The sequence below is a fragment of the Gallus gallus genome, chromosome 5 (genome assembly GCF_016699485.2).
Source record: "Gallus gallus isolate bGalGal1 chromosome 5, bGalGal1.mat.broiler.GRCg7b, whole genome shotgun sequence".
Classification (NCBI taxonomy): domain Eukaryota; kingdom Metazoa; phylum Chordata; class Aves; order Galliformes; family Phasianidae; genus Gallus; species Gallus gallus.
The window spans coordinates 43,417,545-43,445,336 of NC_052536.1; the positions used below are offsets into that span (position 1 = coordinate 43,417,545).

Below are 27,792 nucleotides of genomic sequence, written 5' to 3' on the forward strand. Positions count from 1 at the left end.
ATGCTGTTCTATTTTGAGTCACATTTTGTGGTGAGTCCAGGCTGCCATGCCGTGACACACGTGGGTACAGCTTCTGTGATGGATGTGGCTCTTGTTACCTGTCGGGGTTTGACTCTATTCTCCACAGCCATCCTTCCCCACCACACGGTGAGCAGACCAACAGTAATTAATGAAAACATAGCGCTTCTACCTTGCCATTTATTCATTATGAGTATGAACAAACAAATCCTCTCAACCCTTCTGTGAGGTAAGAATGATGGCTTCCCCCATTTTATGGCTGGATAAGCAAAAGCTTGTGGAGATGAAAGGCCTCTGTGAGTGGGCCAGGGGAGAGGCAGGAGCAGGGAGACCAGTCTTTCCTCTTGCTGCTGCTCACCTATGTGGCTTTTCCTGGCCCAGATGATCTCCCAGGAGCGAGCTGGCAGCTCTGATCTATCTGCCTGTCACCAAACGCAAGGGGCTTCCCTGAGGGATGGAACTCTGTAGTCCACCACCAGCAGCAAAGGGACCTCTCACTCGGATGGAGATAGCAACACGGGTAGTTGAGAGGACTGTGCTCTGAAGAGACAGTTTTAAGCTGTATTTCTAAGTGCTCCTGCATACACTTTGTTCAGGGCAGCCAGGGAACTGTTTCTGGTGCCCAGCTACACCACACAGCTTGGGGACAGCTGCAGTGAGCAGTCCCGCAGTGAGCAGTCCCTCAGTGAGCAGGCCAAGCTTGGTACTGTCTGAAGGAAAGGGGGATGATCAGGGTCAAGATATTGGAGTGACTCTTCATAGCCAAGCTGTCCCATTTGATTGTTAGCTCCAATTTTTGGCCCAGATGTTGTAGCATATAGAATCTGACAGAAATTTACCACAGAAAAGCTGCCTTCGGGCACTCCACCGTCCGTCATCAGCAGCGCACGCAGTCATTTAATGCTCCCTCTGGGCTTCCAGGGTAAGCGCAGCCTTTATGTAATGTACCTACGCAAATGCACATATGTGCAGGAGAGCTGAGGAACATTTCCGCTGAATGCAGTGTAGGAAATCAGCCTACCTGAATGCCGTGCTGGATTTCATTGCACTTGTGTTGCTGCACATCTGGCACAGCTGTGCCCTTCCTGGCAGACCAACTGCGCCTCTGCAGCCGTTCCTCCTGCAATCTGCAGCCCTCTCCTCCCCTGAGAGGCTTTGGATGATACCATACTTACTACTGTTTCACTTGCTACTGCTTTCTCATCCAACAAGATAAATGATCATGAAGACTCACTTTGCCTTCCTCTGAGCACAGCCTCCTGCATGTATAGTGAAGATTAATATTCAGGCAAGGCACACATCTCAGAAAGACATCTAGGCAAGCATTCACACTTTTTTAAAAACTGCCTGCTTGATGCTGTAATGACAATTGCCACAGAAAAGCCTATAAACAAAATAAACAATTGTGATACCACTGCGAATCAGGAGAAGAAAGCAATAGCAATGCTTGCTATTCTGCAACCGCTTCAAAATCCAAAACAAACCAACCAAAATTGTTTTCCTAGTTATCTTTTCATCCTTTTCCCTAGGCCTTTTCCATAAGGTATTTAGTGGAAATGAAACCAATAGTCTTATATGGATAAATCCATAGAATTGAAAAGAGACTGATCTCTTTTCTCTAGGTGCTCAAACGCTACATCAGTCTCTATGCTGTTTGAAAACCATGTGGGAAGGAGATCATTCTCTCTCAAATTCAATAGGCTTTTAGAATCACATTTATTCACTTGCATAGACTTTTTCCATGTGGGATTTCAGGGCCTTTTATACAAGAAAGTGCCCCCTTTTCTCCTCTCTTTCCTTTGTGCTTGTTCTTTCACCAGCACAAAGCTGAAGCGAACAATGCTATATGCTCTGCTTTACATCCCGCAACGTCCAGCACACTGAAGAACAAAGAATAAATACATGTTGGAGGGGATAAAGATAGAAAGTTCAGTACAACGGTTAGCTGGGGCTCCATAGAAAGTTCTGGTGCCAGTGGAGCAAGGTTCATTTTGAGAGCCAAAGAAAAGGAATCCCAAAAACTGATGTGGGCTGGCTATAAATCTGGACTGAGTCACCCTGCCTCTCTGAGCTGCATTTTCTACAGCTGTAAAATGGGGTTTTGGCCCAGAAATCTGGGTTATGGTTTCATAATGCATTATAAAGGACTGCAAAACAGATAAATAACTTCGCCGTTTTCATGTGGGAGGGCAGGAGCAAAGACAGAAGGGAAAGAAGCAAACACACCAAGTGGGAGTGAGGGGACACGAGTTGGGACAATTTATTAATTTGGTTTCTATCTCATTCTGGTAAACAATGTTCAGCCAGCTAAGCTCTATGGAATCAGTGTCTGGGTGCTGCCCTGGCCCCAGCCACCTCCTCACTGTCCAACCCTGGACTGTGACATTTGTGTCCTGCTGCAGGTTGCCTTCCTTTGCCTTTTGTCTAGGTTGCAGGCTGCCTTCCTTTGCATCCAAAACGGGGTTAGGGAAATTCATCTCCTTTGCCAGTGTGTTCTTACAGAGAGGAAACTGATTTTCTCTGAAGCCCAGACGTCCCTCTGGGGGCACTGGTACAAGGCAGGAGCACACTGACAGGACCTGGGAGCACAGGGGGAAGGAGCAAGGCAGGACTGCTGGAGCCCCCAGCCATGCAGACCAAGTCTTCCTCTTGTCCCCTTCTCACCAAATCTTGGTGAAATCACACCCTTGCCTGCTGCTGTAATCACTGATTACATACTATTTGCCTGTTGTATTAAAGCTGTTTGCTTAATTAATATCATTTTAAAGGGCGGGCTTGGCATGAGGGAGACAAGCTGTTTTGAACTCCAGTAAACACATTCAGCATGTGATCATCATGAGCAGCTCCTGCAGCCTTTCCACAGCAAGCAGGCAGCAAGCAACGTGAGCTAATGAACTGTATTTTAACCACCTGATGCTGGTCACAGCTTTCATCTATCAGGCTTATGGGCTGCGTGGAGGAGGGGAGGCAGAGAGCTTTGGCACACCTCGATGCTACTGGAGCTGTTCGTCAGTCTGCTCTGCAGTCTACTGCAGAGTTTGCTTTATTAAAGCTCCCTGCACACATTCACTGGCACAGACATCGGGAGACGAGCAAACACTTAGCCGAGCGCAGAGTGCTCGCTGCTGCATTGCAGGGTTTGCTGGCAACAAAGCGATGGGGGTAGGTGAGCTCAGGTAGAGGTGCGGGTCCTCCCGCTGCCGCCTGCAGCTGCAAGCTCATCGTTTTTGTAATGCGGGTTTTGAAAAGAGCTGGGAGCAAAGCGTGCCCGCTTAGGGCTTTCTTTCCAGCTCCTGAACGTGCGAATATCCAGCGTTGCTTGTAACTAGTCTTGAGGGGTCTGTGCTGCCTAGCGTGGTTTTTATTCAGTTATTCTCTCAAACTAAAAATTGATTTCCTTTGAGGTTCTCAGTGGGGTAAGCATAATTTCATTTATTGTTGTTATAAATCTACTTCACCTCTGTCAAGAGACCCTCTGTGAGGAGGATGGTGCTGTTGTGCTGTGGCAGTATTCAGAGTAAATTCAGCCCCCTTTGGAGCAGCCTGAGTGTTGGAGGCTTCCTGCTTTTCCTGTAGACAGCCTCATATAGAAGCTTCAGGAGGATGAAGTCACTTTCTCACAGTGAATTTTAGGTGACAAATTGAGTTTGTTTTTTGGTTTTTTTTTTTATCCTCCTAATAATCCTATCTGTAGGGTTATACTTATTTTTGGGGGGGAGGAGAGGGGGGCAGTGGGGGTAGTATAGAAATACTTGATTATCCAAATCGTTTACTGAGGCTCAGTACCAAATGACTGCTCTGCTCTGTGCTGTCTGTAACCACGCTGCATTTGTTGTTTCCAACAGCCAGTTTTTCTGGAAGAAAGCTCATATTTGCTTAAGAATTTTTAGGCATTTTAGTCTGCTGCTGTAAATAGACAACGTGGAAATTTAATTATAACAACTTCATTCTCTGTGAGTGGCTGATTCAGGATTTCTTATATACCTGAGGAATATAGAGGGAAATATTTCAGGTACTTTTTTTTTTTTTTTAATGGAACAAGAGCAGCTCAGATTTCTTCCCCTGCTCCTTTCCTAGTGATATAATACTGCAGTCTCTGCCTTACTCAGCTTATGTCTAATTGCAGGGTATTTAGCAGAAGAATCCATGTGCAAGTTTTAGATTTGAAGTTAACCATCCGTTATACTCTGCTTTGTTAGCAGATGTCAGCTGAATGACAGTTAAAATCTAACCAGGAGAAATTTGTTTTGAGGCCTAAATGAAGGTGGGCATGCATCAGTATGGTTCAAGACCCTTGTAGCTTGAGAGGGTTTCTTTCATCAAAAAGCCAGGCTGTTTCAGTGCAGTGTGACATATGTGGATGCTGCTTACTGACAGTCCTTTGGGACCAGCCAGCCAGCAGGGTTAGGTGTTGTGGGAATTGAAAATCAGCATCTGTATTGCAGCTTAATTGCTGAGTGCGTACACCGTCTGAACATGACTTGCTTAAAAAGAATGACTGGAGTTTGATTACTATGGCTGCTGGAGATCCCCCAACACCAGCAGAGATCGCTGGGAGCCTCAATACCAGGCACTTCCAAAAAGAAATTCTCACTGTCAAGATGAATGTTGCAAAAGAGAAAGCAAAGATGATTTCATTTTTACTTCAACCTGCTACACCCCAATTTTCATAAAAATAAAATGAGAATCATGTTTTACTATATTTCAAGGACTTTTAGGGGTTAACTCAAGGTAACATAGTCTTAGAAGTCCCTCAAGGAAGATGTTGGGAAGTGACACAGTTGTTATGCTGTTAAATTGCTCAGAAATGGCCACTTTCTCATCATTCAAATCCTACTTTAATTCCCTTCCTCCAGTGACCCTTTCAGTGTTAATCCACTGCACAGAAGTGTTGCAGTTTTAATTAAAAAGGAAATCTCTATCTCACTAAGCTTAGTCTGCCATCTGATCATGCGGTATCGTTTATGAATAGTATTATCTGTCTAATTTACATCATAAAACCATTACTTAAGCAAGGCAGAACACATTGGTAGTGCTCAGTAAACAATTCTGCTCTAACCAAAGTCTTCAGTGTTTTAAGCAAAACTCAACTGTATGAAGGGAGATGTGAGCACATCATAGGCATTGCTGCGCACAGGGATGCAGAGAGCTCAGTGGGATACCTCATTAAAATGAATCTCCAAATTGACTTTGGAGCATATTCTGAAAATATATGTTGCAGCTCAACCACAAGATATGGATTTCAGGCAGGATTTACTGGATTAAATTATTTGGCTTCTGGAATAATGAAGGCTAGTGGTCCTTACTGACCTTTAAAATCTATGATCTTAGCTATTGGTAGTGGCTATTGTCCCAGGTCACTTGGAACTCCATAAATCAAATAGTGTGGAGACCTGTGAAACCACAAACTGTCCTGAGGGCCTGCATGGGGCAAATGTTCCTACTGGATGGACTCATATTCCCAAAACCTTCCCCAGCAGTTAACGGGATCTGTACAAGCCTTGGACTGGATCTCTGGTGCAAATTTCTTCTTAGTTGTTCTTATGTTCAAGTCAAGAAACTATCATAGCTGTCCCAGGGCACTAACAGGGTGAAGAGAGGGGAAAAATAATAACTGCTGCTTAGATCCCAACAATACTGACACATCAAGGTAGCAAATGTGACTGGGGAGTCACTCAGTGAGAATAGAGCCCTAATGGGAGCAAAACAACTTTTCTCACATTACTGTCAGGTTTTTAAAACATTGTGGGAGGAAAGTAGTGGGGGAAGGAAGAGGAGAGAGAAACTGGATCTTGTGTTTCTTGTTAGAAGAACAAGAAGGCAGGCACAAGATCTGTGTCACACTGTAAGCGCTTTACCTCAGGGGAAGGTGAACCCCACCTGGAAGAAATTAAATGTTAATGCATCAAATTATGTTCAAAAGCACATGAAGCTCAAGGGACATCTTATGATACCTTCTGAAAACAAGATCTAGTTTAATTCATTTGCATATCCTGATACTTGATCCTGCAGATTAGCATCAGTGGGTTAATGTACTGCTACCATTAAGCTCCCTTGAGGTTATCAGAAAACTGTATACAACAAACTAGGCACTGAATTAAAGCATCTGGTCAGGGAAAAACAGATCAAACTACATCATCTTAATTGTGACCTAGTTTGGGATGCAGCAGAGTGGCAGCAACCCTTTGTAGGAAGGAAGAGCAAATTGATTTTGGTGAGGACCTCATCAATCTCTGATCGCTGTGACCCAGAGATCATTAATCTCATTTAAAAGTTCATCCTCGTGGTAGAAGCACACTGAAAGTGTGTAAATCAGATATTCTTCCACAAATGTGAACAGGTTTGGCTGGCATCCCTGAGAACTCCATTTCTAAATTGGGCAAACTCTTCATTGACTTGGGTTGAACTTCAGCCATTTACTGTGTTGGATCCTGTCTTTTGGGCTTGTGAAAACTCTCCAGAAGGTATCTGTCCTGTTCCTGAGCCATGTTTATGATACTCGAGTTAGGGAAAGAAGAGCTGAATCAATGGGCATAATAAATCACCACTTAATGTTGTGATCTTTTTGACAACGGACATCTCTGCTGTCTGAGCAATTTAGGTGAGGTGATGGCCAAAGAGGCTGAAAAACACAGTCGAAGTACACAGCAAATCCCTGATTATCTGTGTTTCTGTGAGTCCTGAGGAATACAGGGAGTGTGTGTTATTTTAGAGGACAAAAAGCTAAGAAAGTCAGTTATTTCTGTTCATCTTTACACTATGACAGAACCCATATCACTGAGTTTAAGGTTTTGTTGTATTTTCCTTAAGCTTTTGTGTAAAAAGGATGAGTTGTGAGGGGTACTTTTTGTTAAATTTTTTGACAGGGAGTTTGCTTAATGTCCTTCAGACTATTTCTTGATGGTATATGTGTTCAGAGCATGGCCAAATCACAGAGAGATGCAATCCTGTTGGATGCGATGAGCCTATTCAATGGCTGACCTCCACCGGAGGGGGAGGTACTGATCTCCCTGACTTCTTGCCTTTCCAGCTGAGTACGTCTGCCACTTACCCTTTGTCAGCTCTGGCACTTGTCAGACCCTACTCGGCATGAAAAGTGCAAGTCTGGAGACCTCTAAAGCCATCTTCTTGTAATTTAACCACTTGAGTTTTTGTAGAGACATCTGTAATTAAAAAAAAAACTGAAAGTCTGTGAGGTGCCAGAAGGAATTCAGAACTGCGCTGAGGCCCAGGTTTGTGCTGCAGGGAGTGTTAGAGAAGGCAGAGTTGAGAAGGTATGGGGCCAGCTTGATGTGCAGGGTTGGGCCTGCAGCAGTCATTTGACTTCAAAATAGTCAAGACAAAGGCTGCACGTGTAATGAGCTGTGATAGCAACTGTCGTGCTGGTGCAGCTTGACATGCATGCCTCTGTCACATGCTATGCTAGTTTTGGATCTACATGACATAACTGTAAATTTTGTGCTGCATTGTCACTTGGGACTGGAGCATCATGCTCAGTCTGAGAAGTCCAGGACCTTAACAAGCCTTGAGACAGGTGAGATTCTCTAAGGCTACAAACGCATACGTGAGCAGCCTTTTCCACCAGTGGCTTAGCATCCTTGTTTGCCTACAGCAACACTCAGGCCCCAAGAGCACTTCCATGTAACAACTTGTTATATCACAGCTTGGCTGGCAGCTAAGACCCAAGAACGTAATTGAGGCAACAGTACTGCACAACAAACACCATCTGACCAAAACTGGTTCTAACGGGCTACTGTGTGTAGCCATCCATAGCCCTGGTTTGAGCTTGTTTTTCCTACACCCCAGTGGGTAAGTTTCTTTGCGGTGGGGCTCTGACAGCATGCGTTGAGGAAGCAATGGCAGCAGAAGTTGTCATAGCAGAAGCAGGTGATGTATTTTTGCAACAAAGGCTTTTGTACATATTCATTGGTCTTGGTCACCTTTTGAGGAAGAGACCAGCGTGGTTCTTTGCAGTGCATGGGGCAAATGCATGCTGACCGCAGCGCTGTGGAGGTGCAGGGATGCCCAGCCCTAGCTGCAGACAGCAGCAGAGACTGGCAAGATGCCAGGTTTAATCCCAGAGCACTGCTGTGTGGTCATGGTTCACATGCTCCCAAGGGACTCGAGCCAAATTCTCCAAATCAGCCATGGCACTGTGGGTTGCTCTGTGAGCGAGCTGCAAAGAGTGTGAACAGGCGTTTTGTATCCTCTCTGGCAGGTTCTCAGTACATGAGGGTATGTTCAAATACTGTACACAGATCCAAGGTTTAATAGCAGTAGCAGGGAAGCATACCAGATCATTGCTTCCTAAGCTATTGAGTTAAATGTGCAATGCCTAATGTTAATATTAACCTATATACTGAATGGTGTGGAAGGTACCTGTTTGTACTGAGCTCTCCCAAATGAAACACTTCAGCTGCATGGTCCTTGGCACAGAACTCATTATTCTGAAACTTGTTTTCCCAATTAGCTGGAAAGAGTCTGTTTGTTTTCATCCTGTGGATCACTTTTTAACTCCTGTAATAGCTTTACTTGAGATAGATTGATGAATAGAGATTTCTTTAACAATGCCATGATTATTGGCTGATTATACTTCCTGAACAAACGAAACCTTTCACGTAACCGGGCATAAATTTATGGAGAGCCTTTATACATCCTACAAGCAACTCAGCAGGATTGTCTGCCAACTGGTACGACTTGCACCTGTCACATGAGGGTACTTCAAGGAGCCATGTACCTTAATAAGTGTAAATACATAAACGTGAACTTAGACCACAATGAAAATCCAGAGAGTGCTTGCAGTATGGTCCCAAGGTCTCTGTCACACAGCTTCAGCTGCTCTTGGACTCAGCACAACTACCCAATGACAACCCTGCATATCAAAAGGGGAGATCCCAAGCTATTGCCAGCAACGTGGACAGAAACTGCATAGCTCACAGCTCGGTAGCTTGGAGAATACTTCCCTTGCCTTCATAGGCAACCAGCATGGAGTTAAGGAGGTTCAGGTTTTGTTACATAGGCTATGACAGCAGACTGAGAAAGTTTAGTCTGTTTCATTGAGAGCAAAGTTGGCTGAGGAAGAGAGGATAACATACAAAAATTTGCTACAGAGAGGAAGGAATAATCTGTTACTTACCCGTGCACAACGAACAGGACAAGTTGCTGGAAATGCAGTAGGACAGGTCATGGGAAAAACCTGCTATCATTAAGGAGGTGAAGGATGAAAACCAGGAGGGCACGGTGTTCACATTATTCCACCAAATGCCTGTTGGACATGTTGTAGGTAGGGGCAGGGCACTGGTATAACATGAGCAGGCAGAGATGAAGTCGGTCTGAAGGGAGAAGTGTATCGGTGCCCCTGAGCAGCCCCAGGTCACCACAAGCAACAGCTGAGAGACTCACATCACTGCCTCCTCCATTAAAAGGGTCGCATAAATGTCTGACACAGGTAAACTCACGTAAGTTTATTATCTAACACAATCATAAAATTGCAGAGCTGAAGGAAGAACGTAGGTAATTTAATTCTTAGTTATCTCCTCTGCCCAGCAGACCACAAATACTGCTGTTCTCCTGTCACATGAAATAAAGCCAGACTAATAATGACTTTTCAACACAGAGGTGTTAGCAGCATCCGCCCCAAGTCCTAGGGGACTGTGGGAAACCCTTATTAAGAGGTGTGGATTTTTCTGCGTGGAAGTGATCTGGTGGGCTAGAAAAGTATTCTTAGTGTCCTCCGTTGGATGCAACTTGTGATCAATAAATGATCTTTGCACCGTTACTTTGTAACAGGTCACGTTTTCATGATGTCAAGCAGGCTGCTGTCTTTTCTGTAATAAAGCTCACCTAATCAAAACAAGTCAGAGCTTATCTGAGCCCCTAGCCAGAGATATCTCTGTGGTGGCTACAGAGTCGGTTTCCTAGCAACCTAAAAGGCATTAGATGGGGCTTTGTCGACATTTATCGGTTACACACAAAACCCCCCACTTGAATAATATTATGGGTGTGACATAAACTGACAAAAGCCAGGAAATTCAGAGCTGGGGCTGATTTTCTATCCTTACTGCTCATCACCGGCTAAAAACAAAGGGCGCAGTCATGTGAGTGATGAATAGACCAAACCAATATTTATACTTCCTGGCTTTTGTCCCAGCAAAATGCCATTTAAATGAGATGCTTGGTATTAATTTCCTATGTTTAAGACAGGCTTCATGCTTGCAGTTAGTAGAATGTTGACAGCGCTGTCAGCTTTCCCATGATCTCTCTTCTTCCTCAGAGGGGGCAATGTTTCAGGTCCATGCCTTCAAAGGCAAAGGTTGTGAGCAAGGCCACAACTGTGTCCTTGGATGGTAAAGATGGATGCTCCATCACCATAAACTCAGGGGGGAGCTGGTGAGGACACACAGGTTAAGCATCGTCTTGCTCTCCAAATAACTCTGTAAATCATAGAATCATAGAATCATTAAGGCTGGAAAGACAATAAGAGCATCTAGTCCAACCATCAACCCATACCTGTGACCAGTCTAGACCATGTCACTCAGTGTCTATCCTTTGCTTGAAAACCTTCAGGGATGGTGACTCCTTCACCTTCCAGGGCAGCAATATGAAGATGCCTTTTATAGTTTTCAAGGAATTGTTGGTACAATTTGGAATAGATCTTGTTATCAAGAATTATGAAAACAAAATATCAGGAGAAAAAAGAATTAATTTTATTTATTTTTTTTCCCGGAACAAAAATTTTCTCAGGACTGATAAATGGTCTGTAGAACGACAGACACTTCAGCAATGTCTTTTATTTCTCCACTTGAAGCAAGAAGAGTGTTCAAAACCTCACTGCTTGTGAAGAGCTTGTGTAGGAGACTGAAAGAGGAAGGGATGGAAGAACTACTGTTGCCAATTGCCACTTTAAATTCTTGAGGAAGAAGTCCTCTGGAAGTGAATGGGCACCATTCACCTCTATCAGATCCTAGAGACAACCCATAGTACTTCACAGAAATATATATATACATTGCTGCAGATTGCTATAAACTGGCTTGAAATTGCTAGAAAATAGATGTTAATTTTCACAAGCCTAATTGTGAATGGGATAAATTAGCTTAATCTAGCTGACTTGTAGTGCTCTTGGAGTGTGTACCAACTCAGATGCTAACTATATAGCTTTTTGTATGTGTATTTGCAGGGCTTTACTTGTTTCAGCTCTGAGTGTTTCACACAAAAACAAGGGCCCTTTTTTACATTTGCCTGGAGGCATGGTATGAAGGTTTTATCTCCATGTAGATTTTTTCAGCCTGGTTGTGAAACCTCTAAGGTGGTTTGCAGAGAAAACTAGTGAAACCCAGCTATAGCTGCTGTTGTAAGGGAAAATCCTCTGAATTGCTGTCAGTGGATAAGCCACCAGGCATTCATCCCATCCATTCTTCACTGTAATCTTCATTACCATAAGAGTTGGTGTTCTTTCTCCTCACTCATGGATGCCATACTGTCTCAACTCCAACGGGCTCTTGGAATAAAGGCACTTATGCAGGCCTCTCTGCTGATGACAGACAGGGTTTCTTTTGCAAGCATATCATGCATATATATGCTACATATATCATAATGGTGAGGCATTATTATGCACAAGCCTTTGAAAGAATGAGGTTCTTGCACTTTCCACCAACATCATCTTTACTGTCCATCCATTTGTTCCCCATTTAGCCTCTCTACTGGCCTAGCTCCTGTTGTGTGCATGAGGATAAGACAATGGGAGCCTACTGAGCACCTGCGAATGTGCTCATTGTTTCATGGGCTCCCTATAGAAATCCCCTTGTTCACATGACCCGTATTCCAAAATTTGCTTTTTGAGGGGGGAGGGTAAGGGGAGAAGGACCGTGTCTTACAGCTGTACACAGATTAGTGGTATGTTCACACTCATAGGTCGAGGTAGATAAAATAGCCATATTTTTCCCCAACGTGCTTATTTGTAATGCATGCATGAATTAACTTAAGAAGCTTAAAATATTTAGCAATCGCTGAGATAAAATGGAGTATGGGCAGGAGGGACAAAACTAGCAGAGATAATTGTATATACTTAGCCATCATAGCAGCTTTACATAGCTGTATCATGTTCTCCACAGATAACACAGCTGGGTCAGTATGGTTAGAGCTCTCAAATATCTACGAATTTCTGTTATAATGTAGTTATCAACTATTGTGAATGTTAAAATAACAGTTTTTAGTTCATTCAAAACACATTCCTCTTCTTTAACATACATGATAAAAAGTAAAATAGTGAGCGTTTGTAGTTTGTCTTTTTTTAGGACTCAGCAGGAAGGATCTTTCTGAGGGTTTCTTTTGGATCTGAAGTCTGCCTTGGGATAGCACAGGTTGCCAAAGGGACATGGATTAGTTGACAGAAGACACAGATGCCCCAGATTTGACAGCTTGAACAGCCAAATGAGAACAAGGAGATGAGTTGCTGGAATACCTGTAAAACTGGTAAAGTCCTTCAGCACTGAAGAAAATCCTACTAGATCAAATAGTAACATTCCAACCTAATTCAAACTGAACCTAAATCCATTCCGTTGTCTTTTTTCTGACTAGGATGGGGATCTCAAACTCAGTCTGCAGCAGCTCATCCACACCGGCACATACCTAATTAACGATTTAATTAGAGCAGCTGTGGGGAAACTGCTGTTTGTTTTCCCTTTCTCTCAGGTGCTTCTGCTGCTCTTGGAAGGACCCTGGTTCAGCACAAAGTGCTCTGAGTGGTGGAGCCTCTGTGGCGATGCACAGCAGGTTGGAGGTGAAGGTGTCTGCTGGGGCTTTTCCTCTCCTCTGAGGTAAGTGACCTTGTCACCATCACCAACCTCTGCCCCTGGTTGCACCACCTGTACCACAGCCAATTATCTGAGCTGAAGCTGAGGACTAATGCCTCGCTGTTTAATTTGGAAGAGCAATAGGAAGGTCACTGGGAAAGGTAATGCAGTCCCGATGATTGAACATGTGGATAAGGGCACCACAAAAATATAATCTGCTTTGCTGAGGATGTGATAAACCAGGTTTATGTATGTGGTTGGCAAGCAGTACTTCTGGGCCTTACTTCATCAGATAATCCAGACAGCAGAGCAACTGTGTATCTCTCTGGTCCCCTAATATGGCTTTAAATGTAAGGATTAGGTTATTTTCACATTTGTAGGGTTTTCTGAAACAGAATTAGAAGTAACTCCTATGTATTTCTTAGCTGTCTTCCTCTTTGTGTGTGTGTGTGTGTGTGTGTGTGAGGGGAGTTGTTTGTACAAAATAATACTTAATTCTGCAATCAGGCAAAGGTACTCTAAGGGAAAAATGTCTCATATTCCAAAGGGCAAAACCTTAGCAGAAAAATCTGAATGCAGACATTTGACTGCAGGGCCATCCCTGTTTCCCCCGACATGCTCTTTTACCATTCAGAATAAGATGCCCAGAAATGCCAGATGGCAGTGGTGTTTGCAGACGGTCACAGAGCAGTGTCACTGCATGTATGCATGTAGCTGAGGTGTCCCCCAGGCAAGGCTCACTGCACGCATGAGGCCCAGGCAGGCTGTGGGCATGCAGTGACTCTGCCACGTGGGCTTGTCCGGCGCAGCCACCACATCACGCAGCAGGAAGTCTGGTCTCTTAGCAGGAGTCCTGCCCAACGCTAGCAAGCTCTTTTCTGATAGAGATCTGTGGGCTCACAGCTCCAGGCCAGCTAACGTTGTGAGACAGAAGGAAGGAAGTGGTTGTGTTTTCCATTTGTGATTGACATGATCCAGAGGAAACTTCTGCACATGGAGGCTGCAGATTCATTGTGCTGTGGCCTCAGACGGGCCCTATCACACAGCTTCTGGGATCAGGGTCCTGCGTCAAAGCTGCCACGTGGTTTGTACGGTTTAGCTGCTAGGCAGAGGGACGTCCTTTGGCTGAAGAACATCGTGTCTGGATGTATTTTTGTCATCAGGTGTGAAGTGATTCAGTGCTGAATTCTCAGAGGTACTCTGGGAATTCTACCTCCTTCTTGAAAACAAAGGACTCGTGGAGAAGTATCACTTGTGCTGCATGACCATGGGCGAGACCAGCTAACCTGTCAGATGTTAAAACGTGAAATCATTTAAAAAACGCCTGGTGTCTTTTCTTGTTTCTCTAAGATTTTCTCCCTGTATTTCTTCCTATTACTCTTCTGAGGTCTGTTCTGTTTACCTCTTGCATTTTACAAAATATGACCTGAAGGGACTTGTAGGCTCTGTGTCAACAACATGCATAAACATATGCCTGAGTGCATACGTAAGTGGTTAGGCATTTCTTGTGCTTAACAACAGAGGCGTCTGTCTGATGTAAGGAAGCCACTAGCTCAGGCACTGCCATTGCCTGGTCCATCAGCGTTGCCACCTCTTCTCTACCTGCTACTATGATACTCAAACCACTAACCAGGGAAAGCTTTTAATTAAGTAGGCACTTCTCTGGGGAAGGTAAAGGTCTCAAGAGCACATGGGCAGGGTTCAGCTGCGTGAAGCTCTAGGACTGTCATAAACCTTTGGGCTCTGCTTTCATCCCGATGACAGTTGTGCCCTCTTTTTCTCCCTTCCCCATTTGATCTCTCATATCTCCTCATTATCTTTCTCAATGGAATCTGAGGACAAGTCAGGTAAGTTTTTTCTAACCCAGAAAGGGAAAGCACGAATGCTTGAGATCAACTCCAGAACAGCGTGTACAGGTCAGTTCACACCATGCTCCAGCAGCAAGAAATGCAGAGGCCTTCTGGGGAGAGCAGACAAAGTACCTGACAAGAAGAAATTAGAAGTATGACTTCTTATCTGGCAATATGAAAGCGTAAGAAGGAACCCTGATCAGTGTCCAGGCTGTCAGCACTGGGTTTTTTCACCTTTCTCTTTCCATGTTGCGTATTCCTGACACCTACTTTGTCCCAGCAGCTGAATAACTGAGATCAGGGAGGGATCTTCTCTGGGCTGATTTTCAGCTAGGTGAGTTTTCTCGACTGGCTGGCCATCAGGTCAGCAGTAGCATGAGCATTAGTGGTAGCACTTGTCAGCAGCAGCCCTGGTGTCAGTACAGAGGAGGTAGTGTCACCCCATTGACATGGGCAGAGAGGTGGGATGTGACCATGCTACCATGTGCAGGGAGCTGAGGGCAGCTTATACACAGAACCGGCCAAGATGAGCATGAAACCAGAACTGAGAGGTTAACATCATTGAGGGAGAAGAAGTATTTAAGCTACAGTACAAAGCTGGCACAAGAACAGATGGACATATGGCTGTGAATAAAATTAGGCTGGAAATTAAAAGGCTTCTAGCCACAAGAAAAGTGGGCTTCCAAAATAACTTTCCAATGGGAGTAGGGGGATTCAGAAAAAGTAAAAACGGTGAGATTGAGCTTAAGGAGATTTACATGAGGCAGTTGCTGTGATAGTGAGAAACCTGGGATGAAGACCTAGGAGACATATTTCCGCTCTACCCCCAATGTTTGCTTTCATTTTGATCTTCCCTTTCGCAATTCTTTCCTTTTCTCTCTCTCTCTCTCTCTTTTTTTTTTTTTCTTCTGTTCCTTTCTTTTGTTACAAGAAGCCATGGCTTTTCCCCTCACTGCCTTGCCACTGACACACTTGTGCCTTAGCTAGCTGTTCTTTGCAACATACCTGACTTCTGCTCAGGGAAACTGATGCAATAATCAACTGAGGAGAGTGTTGTGAAGTTAAATTCATTGAGATAAGGAGGTGCCATGGGATGTCCACATGCCTTTGTAATGCCCTGGTATTACTGCCAGCTGGGGGAACCCACCTGTTTTGGAGTCTGGTCTTCCCATGCTCAGCAGGGCTGAGCCGAGGCGGTGTAGCCCAGTGGCAGGCTTCCTCTGCAGTTCCTGTAGCACTCTCAGTGTTCAACTCAAACCTGAACCTGAAATTCAGCTTGCAGAGAACAGGATGTTTTAAGAAATTGCTAATACAAAGAGAGGCTATTTGTCAGGGGGGTGTAATTTTTTTCTGCACTAGCAACTTCATTTGCACCGGTGCCCACTTGCAGTGATGGTATATTATAGCCTGCAGAAGAATTGCTTCAGTTTCTCAATATGATGTTCTATAAAAAGAATGTGTATCTTGCAAGAAGTTCATCAGTTAACAAGAAAACAAGTAATTTAGATGCTAGACAGTCCAAGTAATTTTTTTCTTCTATTGCAGTGTAGCAGCAGATGTTTAGGTCACTGGCATTCACCAGAAATGTTGCCACATCTCCATTAATTGGCATTAGTGCCTTCATTTCACAAAAATAAAACTATTGCTTTTCACAGTTTGGCCTACAGTGCCACAACAGCCTCAGCCATATAACAGCTAGTTGCCATGATCATGCTCTCCCTCCTCCCCTGCTGCTGCACCCTGCCTTCTCCCTCAAGTCATCTCAGTGCTGTCAGCCCTGGTGCCCTGCTATTTCAGCATGCTGAGCTGGCACAAAACTAGTCACATTTTTTTCTGCCAGGCCAAAGGGGAGCATGTCCAAAGTCACAGGAGCTGGCCAGAGCACTGGCAAGGGAGGAACCAGCAGTTAGCTGGGTTCAGGCTGCTGAGGAGAAAAAGCATCCATGTGCTGCTCACAGGTTGTGTGGAACAGACTTAAGTAGTCCTGTGGCTTACTTCAGCTTCGGGGTTATTCTGCTGCAGCTTTCTTTAATTGCCACAGTGATTAATTTTAACTCCTTTTGGTGAAACCTGGCCATCAGACATGATATGTCATGCTCAACAAGATCAAGTGCCAGATCTTGCACTTTGGCCACAACAGCCCCAGGCAATGCTACAGGCTTGGGGCAGAGTGGCTGGATGACTGCGTGGAAGAAATGGACTTGAGGGGTATTGGTTGATGCTTGGCTAAACATGAGCCAGCAGTATGCCCAGATGGCCAGGAAGGCTTGTATAAGAAATAGTGTTGCCAGCAGGAGCAGGGAGGTGATCGTCCCTCTGTACTCAGCTCTGGTGAGGCTGCACCTTAAGTTATGTCTTCAGTTTTGGGCCCCTTGCTACAAGAATGACATTGAGGCCCTGGAGTGTGTGTAGAGAAGGACTACAAAGCTGTGAGGGGTCAGGAGCATGAGTCTTATGGGGAGTGCCCGAGAGAACTGGAATTGTTTAGTCTGGAGAAAAGGAGGCTCAAGGGAGACCTTATAGCTCTCTACAGCTCTGTGAAAGGAGGTTGTGGTGAGGTAGGTGTTGTCTTCTTCCAGGTAACTAGTGATAGGACTAGAGGGAATGGCCTGAAATTGCCTCAGGGGTAGTTCAGGTTGGATGTTAGAAAAACTTTCTTATCTGTATGAGCGGTCAGGCACTGAAATGGGCTGCCCAGGGAGGTGGTTGAGTCACCATTCCTGGAAGTGTTCAAGAAATGTTAAGATGTACTAAGGGACGTGGTTTAGTGGGGAAATACTGGTGGTAGTATTGGTTGGACTACATGATCTCAGAGGTCTTTTTCTAACCTTGGTAATTCTACGATTCTGCAAATTAAAATATCTCATCTACAGGAAACCCAGGGTCTGTCTTTTTTTCCCCTGTAGTTTTCAGCTTCAGCAGTCAGCACTGCAGCATGAGATGTGTGCTGCTGTCCTGCTCATCCCAGTGCAGCACAGTCCCTGCAGAACCAAACAGTGTGGGATCCCTACCTGGGTACCCCCTCACTGTCAGGAGCCAGGTGAAAGGGCTGACAGTAGGAAGTGCAGTGCAAGCAGGGGGTTATGATGAGATGTCCTTTGGGCAGTGGTTCTTCTGCTCTGAATGGCTGGTGAGTATTCAGAGCCCTTACAGGTTGCTTTTCCTTTTATTTTCCCTTTGGAACGTTTTGGAATAGTTTTATTCTAAGCAATATCATATTATTTACAGCAAATGCACAAAGAATCTTGTTTGTCCAATTATTATAGAGACAAACAACATCTAGGCCATTTTCACGTCCCATATCTGTCTTATTCTGTGCTCATAGAGCTTCTTCCTTCTTAGGGCTACTCCTACAACTTTGTCCATTGCTGTTAGGGCAGATTCTGCTGTCCTCACTCCACTAGCAACATTGAGTCTGTGCTGGTTTGGGCCATGGGATCCATATGCTCATCCTCATGCCTCGTTTCGTTTTGTTGGATGGCTGTTACCACTGTTGTCAGGTATTCTGTTCTACAAAGCGTCTCAGCTGAGCCTGAAGGACATGTTCTTAGTGCTGTAATCAAATCTGTGATTTTGGGTAAGACGCATTAATGCCTTCTGCTATTAGTTCTCTTGTAGCAGTGGTAAAGTATGTGTACCAGATCTTAGAGAAATGCCTATCGATCTCAACTGTGATGTATTTCTTATAAAAATCTGAGCCTATAAGTAATGCAGTTCTTTCCTTTCTGGGATCTCCTTGATTATAATAATCCAGAGGAGTTGTTACAACCTGCAGGATGTATCCATACACATTAAAAAAAAAAAATTCATGGTGCCAAAATTTCTTCTATAGTTGGAAAGATCATGTAATATAAGAGGAAGAAATTGTCCATCATGGTGGAAATCATCTGCTTAAAATGAATCATGATTGAACAAACTGCCTGAGGAGTGGAAGGAGCTCAGAAATTCAGCACAGCCCTTGTTCTGGGTGATATTGTCTACTGATCTGCTCAAAAATGTGCACATTTATATTGCTTACATGTGGAAAGGCATGTCAGCTGAAGAGAAAAATTAGCTGGTACTCTATCAGGTTAGATTTGATGAATACCTGCCCAGAAGCTAACCTAATATCTGTGTGCTAGACACCCTGATGTGAAGCCCAGGCCATGGAACAGTCTGTAATAGTTTGAGTTTTTTGTTAAAGGCTGCATTTACTGAGGCGGATTAAATAATATGAGACAGAAGAGTGTGGGGAACAATTCAGCAAATGTTCACAACTCAGCGAGCTGATCTGGGTGCAGCTATAGGTGTGCTTGTCTGCAGTTCGCACCGCTTCTGTGTCCTGCCTTGACACTGACAATCATTCTGACTCTACTGGGCTTCTGTTCTTTTGCTGGGGTCTTTTCTCCAGCCACAGTCAATGCTGCCTCTGACTGCCCCACCACTATGTTGTTTGCACAGTGTCATGGCATAACACTTTTATGGACATCAGCTTTGAGCTTGTAGGAAGCTGCTACTTCAGTTTGAATCATGTGGGGTCCAAAGGAGCTGTGGATCGATAGATGTTTTCCTGTGTTCTCCTGCCAACCTCTCATTGGGTTGTTTCACAAATACATTTTCATTAGAAAGACCTGTGCTGGAGATTGCCTTCCCACTCTTTCCTGTTTGCACAATGCTGTTTGGGTGTGCAGGGGAGAATAGTTTTTTCCTTCTCTGCGTTCTCAGTATCAGATGTTTATAGATGCAGAGAGGCTACCTAATTTTGCAATGTCTTTGAAGGTAGGGTTAAAACTGTTTATTAGAGCTCAAAAACACTGGCATTGGTTCCTTGGTTGATACAAATAAGTTGAATAATTCAGCTCATTTCTGTTTATGTCAAGTGTCTCTTTCAAATGGGAATAGTGGCATTTTAGTGCATAGTATCATAGGGCTGACTGCTGCAGCAGTGGGATCATCAGGTGACTTTGAGCTAGCTAGCAAGGCAGAAGAGTTGCAGAGATGCAGGTGTGGCATGGGCTCCTTTGCATGCCTTGCCATTGGGGTTGTGGGCATCCTGGAGAGCAACGTAGCCATGAGCCTCCTGGTCAAAGGCATGAACCTGTTGCTAAGTAGTCTGAGTAGTCTGTATAGTCTGAGTTATTCTTACACGAGAGAGGAGTGCACTGAGGAGGTAGGAGCTGCTGCAGTAAACTAGTGACCAAAACCCAGTCTGCCCAGTGTTTTGCCTGGCCGGGCCCCCCACCAGGCATTTAAGAAGGACAAAGCAAGAAGCAGCAGCATAGGTGGTAATCTGCCACTAAGAAAAGCTCCTTCCTAATGCTCCATGGTGAGTATTACATGCAACGTAATTTATATTCACTCAAAAATTACTTTATTTTGTGCTTATTTCGTATTTCTAACACATTAAAATACCTCGTCTCCTTTTGAATCTTCTACTCTTCACTTGGCTAACAGGCTGTGACAGTGACTTTCACTGTCCAATTGCTCACTGGCTGAAAAAATATTGTTTGTAAAGCTTTGAATTACCAAACTTTCCATTTAGTGAATATCTTCTGAAACTCTGGTGAGAATGCCTTACATTTTCTATGGTTCTTTCAAAATTTTCTATCAGTTCCAGAGGACTCTGGAAGAATATCTGTGTGTTTCCCATAATATTTCCCAGTATTATGTTTTCTCCTGGAACCTTTTTGTTGAAATGGAGCTGTAAAATTAAAAAACAAAAATAAAATTCATATTGTTCCCTCCCAAGCAAGCTAATGTTTGCTCAAAATAGAAGACAAAGAAAACCTTTTTCACTTTCTATTTAAACTTTCCCGTGTGGTGTAGCTTTTTTTCTCCTTCCCCAGCCAACCAGGTTATAGACATATACAAATGCATACCAAAAAAATTTCTCTTTGGTTTTGATGAGGATGATACCGTATGTTGGCAACTAACCACACTGAAGATTCAAGTGGTGAAAACAACCAACTTTGACTGATTAACATAGTTCTAGAATCCTGGATTATAAAATATTTCAGAGAAGGAAGGCATTTTTCAACAGAAAATTACTGGATTGATCTTCCATCTTGCCCAATCTGCTGACTTTTTAGTGCTATATTCAGTCTCCAGATCAACTGTATGCCCACAAACTATGTAGCACTGAATCAGTTCCTTGAAGAGAAGACAAATTTCCAGAGTTGGAGCCAAGTCAGTGTGACTAGTAGTGTGTGAATACACACAGCATTAGAATTTCATCTGGATTTACTCCTTACACACATTTCTCCCTTTGAGGTTTCTAGCCTGTTCACTCACATAGATTGGATGTTTTTAGTCACTGCTTGAAAATCAGCTACTAACTGCAGATGGGCTGTGGCAGATCCAGGGTTTGGATTCAAGGACCTCAATGTGTTTGCCTACTGAAGACAAAAGAGCAGGAATGACTTTGTTCAACATTGGCTATAAATACGTTTTATTCTCTGCCCATAGTCACCAAGTTTCTTCTGAAGCCACAGAACCAGGAATTTCTGATGTGGAAACCTTTTGTCTCTTCTGTGACAACAGTGAGAAGAAATAGGAAGATTTGACAACTGCAGGGGAGTTCCAGGTACGGGCTATCACATCACTTCAAACTTAAACAAGCATTCTTTTTTCTGCAGCAGAAGCTGACTTTCAATGTCCTTGAAGTCTGGTATTATGCATTCTGGCAAGCGAGTAGAGAAATGAGCCAGATGCATCAATTTAGTCATATAGGGAGGTTTCTAGTAAACTTCTGCACAACAGTGTAGTGTCAGTGTACTTAGTAAAGCCACATGCTTTTTAAAAATAGTGCTATTGATTTTGTTAGTGTGTGTATCAAATGTTAGCACATTCATTAAAACAGCAGCCTTCCAAATACTGCTGCAGAACAACCAGCAGGCCCAGAGTCGATATCCATCTGAATATTGGCTTGCTTTCAAAGGGCAACTTAAAATTAGGGCATTGACTTTTCACGCTATAGAGGAAAGATCTTAGAGGGAGCATTTATCAAATAGAATTTAGGCAATATTTATCAAGTACAGCTAAGCTGAGATCGTGTTTGACGAGGCAAAAATGTGCGTGTGTACAGCCATGTATGACAATAGCAAAACAGCACGATGGGAGGTTATTCATATACGTTAATGCCTAGCTTAGGAGTCTTGTATAGATACATGAGAATAAAGAGGAAGACATTTACCGAAGGACGCTTTCCACCTTAAACTCTTGTATGGGCACACTGAAACACCCCTCATTAGGAGAGTAATGTATTAAAGTGATTAAATAAATTCTGTGTCTTTGTCCTTATAATGTCATTTTTGTACAGTGCTGTAAGGGAAGCAACACACTGGGACAAAGGTAAGCATTGATGGCTGTAGGTTTATGGCAACAAAATATATTCTGTTGTGTCTGTTGGAAAAGATCTGAAGTCATGTAGTAAAAATGCTTTTTTTCCTCTCTCCTTCTAAGAATGATAGGTAAGGGAAGAAGAGTGGAGGTCATTCTATTTCTCATAGATTTACTATGAATTTGTGACTTATGTGCTTTTTCTTTCTCTCTCTGGTGTCAGTTCATGCTGCCCTTCAGACTTTCCCAGCCCCTGAGAAATCTGTCAGAGTTCTCCAGAATGTTTCAATTCACCTCTCTATTCTTAACAGAAACTCATGAGGATGGTTTATTTCTCCAGAGAAAAAATGATCCCATTGTCAGGGCACTGCTTGTTCCCTCCACTACTCTGATTAGGTTTATCCAATATCTGCAGATTTTGTTTGGTAGTTTGGTTGGTTTTGTTTCAGGAGAGCTTCTTTTTACCTAGATAGTGGCCCCAATCCATTTCACCATATAGCTCTCCATGGGATGGGATGGGGAAAAAGGATGTGATTTCTGCTTATGCTGCTGTTGCTACCAGGAAAAATGACCATGGGGACAAAGCTAACAGCACCTCTTGATGCAGTTTTCCTCTCTTACTTAGAGAGGAACCAAGAACTTCAAAGTTCTTAACTTGAGCTTATTAAGTGATGGACAGTGGTGAGGTACTTGGGGTACCATCATGCCCTCAGTTGCTCCCAGCTGGCCTGGGGGTGCTGTATCCAATTGGGACTACAGATATCGAATGTAATGAAATCTTCATGAACTCCAGTGTTGATCTGATCTTGCTTCCAAGCCGCATGCTGAAGGCATCAAAATGCATTCTCCTTCCTTTCTGTACCTTGCTTAATTTCTCTTTTATAATGCAGAGAAGCACTCTGAGATGATGTTGTCACTGTTTGCAGTTCCGGTTCGTTTCTAACCTGCTTGCCAGTGACTTGTTTGGTGAGGTTTGGATTTTGCAAAATCTTCTTTATTGTCAGCTGAGAAAAGCTTTTGCGATGTTGTTGTGTTGATACTGGAAAAGTGCAAAAGATGGATGGCAATCAGTTAGAGAAAACAGATGTCTCAAGGAAATAGTATGTTTCCAATGAAAACAAAAGGTAGAAAAGACCTGTCTCAGTGTATTTAGCTGCCCTCACAGTTGGTAGTGGAAGCATTTTTCCTGTGTACATCTTATTTTGTATCAAGCTGAAGTGTTCTTAATGATGAGACTTACCTTATTTTACTTTGATTTTCTCTCATGCTGAGTGCATTATTACTGTAAATGGATATTACTCTTTGTCTGAAGAAGCATATCCCAAAGATCTTCACTTTATTTCCTCCTCCAAAAAGAGAAAGCATGGTTTGGGGCAGTTAGCCTGTGCAAAGCATGGTTTCAACAGCTTTATTGTTTCTCACAGATTATGATCTGTCTGAAATCTCTCCAAATTCCTGAACAACCTCCTGCTGTTAACACTACTACCAAAGTTGGGCCCTAGAGTCTGCAGGGTCACCCAGGTATCCTTACTGCTATGATATATTGCATTTATCTTGTCTCCTTCTTTGATGGATGCTGAGCAATAACAGTAAATCTTTCTCTCCTTACGTGCAGAATTGGTTTTCAGCTGGAGTTGAGTGCCTCCAGAGTAAATCCAAGGTAAAGCGATCAACTGAATGAGGAGACAGAGTACAGAGGAACAAATTTGGGGCTTTTGAGTCTTCTTTGTTATCGTACCACCAGAAAGCACTATTTTAACTAGTAAAATGAATTCTTGACATCTTTTCCATTCAAACCACTCGTTCAGAGGGTGGTTTGAATGAATTTCTTGGGGCAGTAATTTAAAGGGGGCAGCAGATTCAGGGTGACTTTAAAGCATCAGTTTGAGGAACTTGACCTTTGTTGCAGAAAAGTTGAGTTTCTGAAATGCAAAGTATCCAAAATATGGGCATCTTTTGGGCATCTGATTTTATGAAATTAAACCAGCATTCTTTTCTGTGTTGATAAAATACTCTGGGCCAAGGCTGTCAGGGATGTTCCAAGTACTAAATTAGACTTATTTTTAGGTAACTCCTTCTCCTCCCTCTAGTTTTGAGCACCATGTAGCTATCAGTGACCCAGCTGGAGTCATCGTGCTCTGTGGATTGCACGATGGGATTTAACAAACACAGAGTACAGACGCTATTCAGAAATGAGCCAGTTTTCCAAGCTCAGATGACTTATAAATAGTTGGCTTTTTCTGTCCTTTTATTTGTTTTTCCTTTCCAAACAATCAGACGCTTTTGGAACCTGAGAAACAAAAACTACAGAGCTCATTAATCCCATGGAAACTTCCTTTTGACAATGCCTTTCTCTAAGTAACACACAATCTCCAAAAGCTGCTTCCCTGTCCAGAAGGAAAATGTTCCTAGATGACCATGTAGATAACAAGATTTTTTTTTTTTCAGAAACATTTGCAGGCAAAAAACCTTGGAGGATCACGTTGCTCCAGTTGCTGGACACTTCCAAGTGGAAGGAGTGCAAAATCCAATTTTTCCCATACTAATCTCAACCACACTCAACTTATGCCCACTGAAGAGACTGAGCACGTTTTTGGGGTGGGTGTAACGTATCCCCAGCTGGCACAGCCGTAGTGGGGCTGCTGTTAGCTCTCTGCCTTCTGCACATCACATCAGGGACACTGTGAGCCATGTTCAGTCCAGAATTGGAATGGATGTGAGGCTGAGGTGAAAGAGATGATAGAAAACTGCTCAGAAATGAAGAGAAGTTTTGTATTTTGTGAGCCTGACTTGCTAAAAATGCCTCCGGATTTTATTCTTCATTCAAAAACAGGCCCTTTCCTGAATAGAAATCTATCTATTTGAAGTCTAAGTGACTTTGAGATTAAACAACAAATTAGGTTTCTGGATTTTCAAATTCTATTTTAATTGAATGTTCTAGCCATGCAGAATGTAAAGAAACTGAAAATGTCTGATGCCAAATGGCACACTTATTATTTGAAATTTGATGACAAATTTGTCCTTATTTTTATCCAATTATAATAAGAGGTCCTTCTGTTACAAAACATTACAAAGCAGTACTAAGGCCAGAGAGCTGCTAGAGAAATCTTTTTTCTGTCATGTGGAGCACTGTACAGAATTGCGTGGGTTTAAACAAAATGTATCTTGATGTTTTACCTTAAAACTCTCTGTCCTTTTCCTCAGTTCAGCTGAATCCTATGAAATAGATACGCAGCTTGGAGAAGTTCTTCACGCCCCCACAAATGCTAAAAATGGCCCTGATACAACATGTATTTATGTAACAAAATCATCTGCATTAATATCTTCCTTTCCTTTCATCGAGAAGCACAGGGGGGGACTCGGCTGACACATTTCAATGCAGCCCCTTCCATTCTTCTCCCTGCATTTGGGGCAGCAGGGACAAGCACTGCTCTCCCTTAAAAACCAGGGCAATGAATGAACAGGAACATGACGTGACTATCAATAGCGAGTTTGAGGGAAGATTGTGGTCCGAGCTTTCAGGTTCTCTCCCCCTGAATATTCAGTTTCCTGTCACAGATCAAAATCACTTGTTACAAGGATTCTGGCCGCTCTCGTTGTGCTGATGTTCCAAAATAAAGAGAGCATTTAAAAAATAAAATTTCCTCTACTTTTACTGAGAAGCCAAGAGACTAGTTGGCTCATGGGATCAAGCATGATGTATGGAGTCTTTCACCTCTTGTTCACATCTGGCGGGATGCAGTGAGAAATGTTCCTGCTTGGCAGCTGGTTGGTGTCCCGTTTGTCACTGTCGTGTTCAGGTGGACTCTTGCTCTCGGGGTCGCAGTCCGTCCCCAGCAGCGGGCAGCTCTGCAGCCAGGGACACTGAGCACGGTGTGGGGTTTATCTCTGCCCCTGGGGCTGTCCCCCTGGGCCAGGACAGAGTCCTGCTATCAGGAGGCAGAAGAAGAATGAACAGTAGCTGCTGCTGCTGCTGGTAGGGCTGGAGGAAGCCTTGGTAACCCTGCCGTGTTTAGCATTACTAGAGCATCTGGGGAAATAAACAGCTTGTTTTTCAGATGCAGGCTTATATTCTGACTGCTCTCCCTGTATGGATGCTGGCAGCTGAGGGTGCAGGCCAGGATGGCTCCCTGCGGCCTGTCACAGGCCGTGTTATCCCAAAGAATGACCTCCTGAGCCCATCCAGCCAATGCTCAACGCCCCGACCTGTTGCCTGCTGTGGAAACGAATCCTAACCAGCAGCGAGGATCAAACCAATGTTCTCAGCAGCAGCTGTAAACTCGATAAGCTGCCTGTCCTCCTTTCTCTCCCCCCGCCCTGTCCCTCCCTTTGGTGTTGAAATGAAGGCAGGGACGTGCTGAGAGAAGCAGTGCAGCGTTCTGTTTGCAGGATAATATGCCGACCACATGTACGTATTAAAGGCTGTATGGAGTTATAATGAGCCAGGAGCATTTAAATGCAAGCCAAGGGGAATTTGCTATTCTGTGTGGGCAGATTTCAATTGTAAGGTTGGCAGCTCTGGTATCCTGTTCTCTAATGCCATGGGATGAGAAAAAATAGGCTTTTCTTTCAGAGCAGTTGATTATTGAATCCGCACCAGCTGTTCACCCTAATCCAAGCTTTCTGTACTTGCTCCTTGTAATAGAGGCATCCCTCATCCATCCATCCATCCATCCGTCCATCCCCCCTTTCTCATTTTCTTGGCTCTTTTGTAATCTTTCAGAAAGGTGGTTAGCAGATATCAGCCATTTAAAACAACGTAAGCGTCAGCACCAGGCAAGGGTTGTAACTAATTAACGAGAGAAGCACCCCCAACCACATACTGAAACTCAGATTGTATTTCTCATTCGCTGCAAGGCAGGGAAAAAAAAAGCTGTCATGAATTAGAAGGCAGAGGACCATTTTTTAGCAGCGACACCTGACTCTGCAGCCAGCAAACTGTGAGATCAGAGCTGGAGCGAGTGCTGTGCTGGTGCAGAGCTGCAGCTGCCCCTCCTGCCCCACCGAGTGTCTGGGCACACACAGCCAGGCATGCGGCAGTAGGAAAGGAAAATAATCTTTTTATTTATTTATTTTTTTAATAATAAAGGGGGAGGAAAGGGTGAGATAAGGAATGAATTCCTTCTGGGTGCTTCTCACTCAGCCTGCAACGTTATGTAAGGCTGGCACAGCTCGTGCTTGCTTTGCTTCGCCATCAGCCTGGCTGTTTCATCCCTGCTACACAATTATTTCATCAGTCTCTCCTACTAGACATCACAGCGCTGCTACAATTAGTCACATTTATTAGGATATTGGCTAAAATAAAATTAGCAAGCAGGGGGGCCATGTTGCACAGGGACTGGGAGAACGCAGCTCCAGGCGGTCCCTCCCCCAGAGGCATTCAGGCACTCTGGAGGAGGAGGACACAGGGCAAGGGGGTGACACAGGAGCCAGGAGAAGGCTGTGAAAGCAGCAGCAAAAATGTTGTTTCCAGGAAGAGCTTTGGCAGAGGAGAGTGAACTTAATTGGGAATGAGTGGGAATAACTGCAGTAGAGGATAAAAGCAGTAGGAGAAAGGACACTGTAGGGGAGAGAGGGATAGAGGAAAAGGTACGGCAGTCAGTGACAAGCTGAAGAACAGAGGCTGATGGAGGTGAAAAAAAAGCAGGGTTTGCACAAAGAAGTACAGCACAGCAGCTCCTCTGCCTGCACGTCTCCTGCCTTTTTCATCATCCAGTGAGGCTGCTGCACTATTTGGCCCTCTGTCCCACTCCCTTGCTGTGTCTCTGTATGAAAGGTGCCTCCTTCCCTGCTCATCACGTCATCCTGTGCTCTGT

The 27,792-nt window shown here is 43.9% G+C and overlaps 1 long non-coding RNA gene across 1 annotated transcript; it reads left to right on the forward strand.

Annotated features, from left to right (window-relative positions):
• The first annotated feature begins 3,089 nt into the window (after nucleotides 1-3,089).
• Nucleotides 3,090-26,388, forward strand: LOC124418018. The gene is made up of 4 exons (XR_006939463.1): nucleotides 3,090-3,180; nucleotides 12,709-12,833; nucleotides 21,104-21,221; nucleotides 24,425-26,388. It is a non-coding gene; the product is annotated as an uncharacterized LOC124418018 (long non-coding RNA).
• Nucleotides 26,389-27,792: the final 1,404 nt, after the last annotated feature.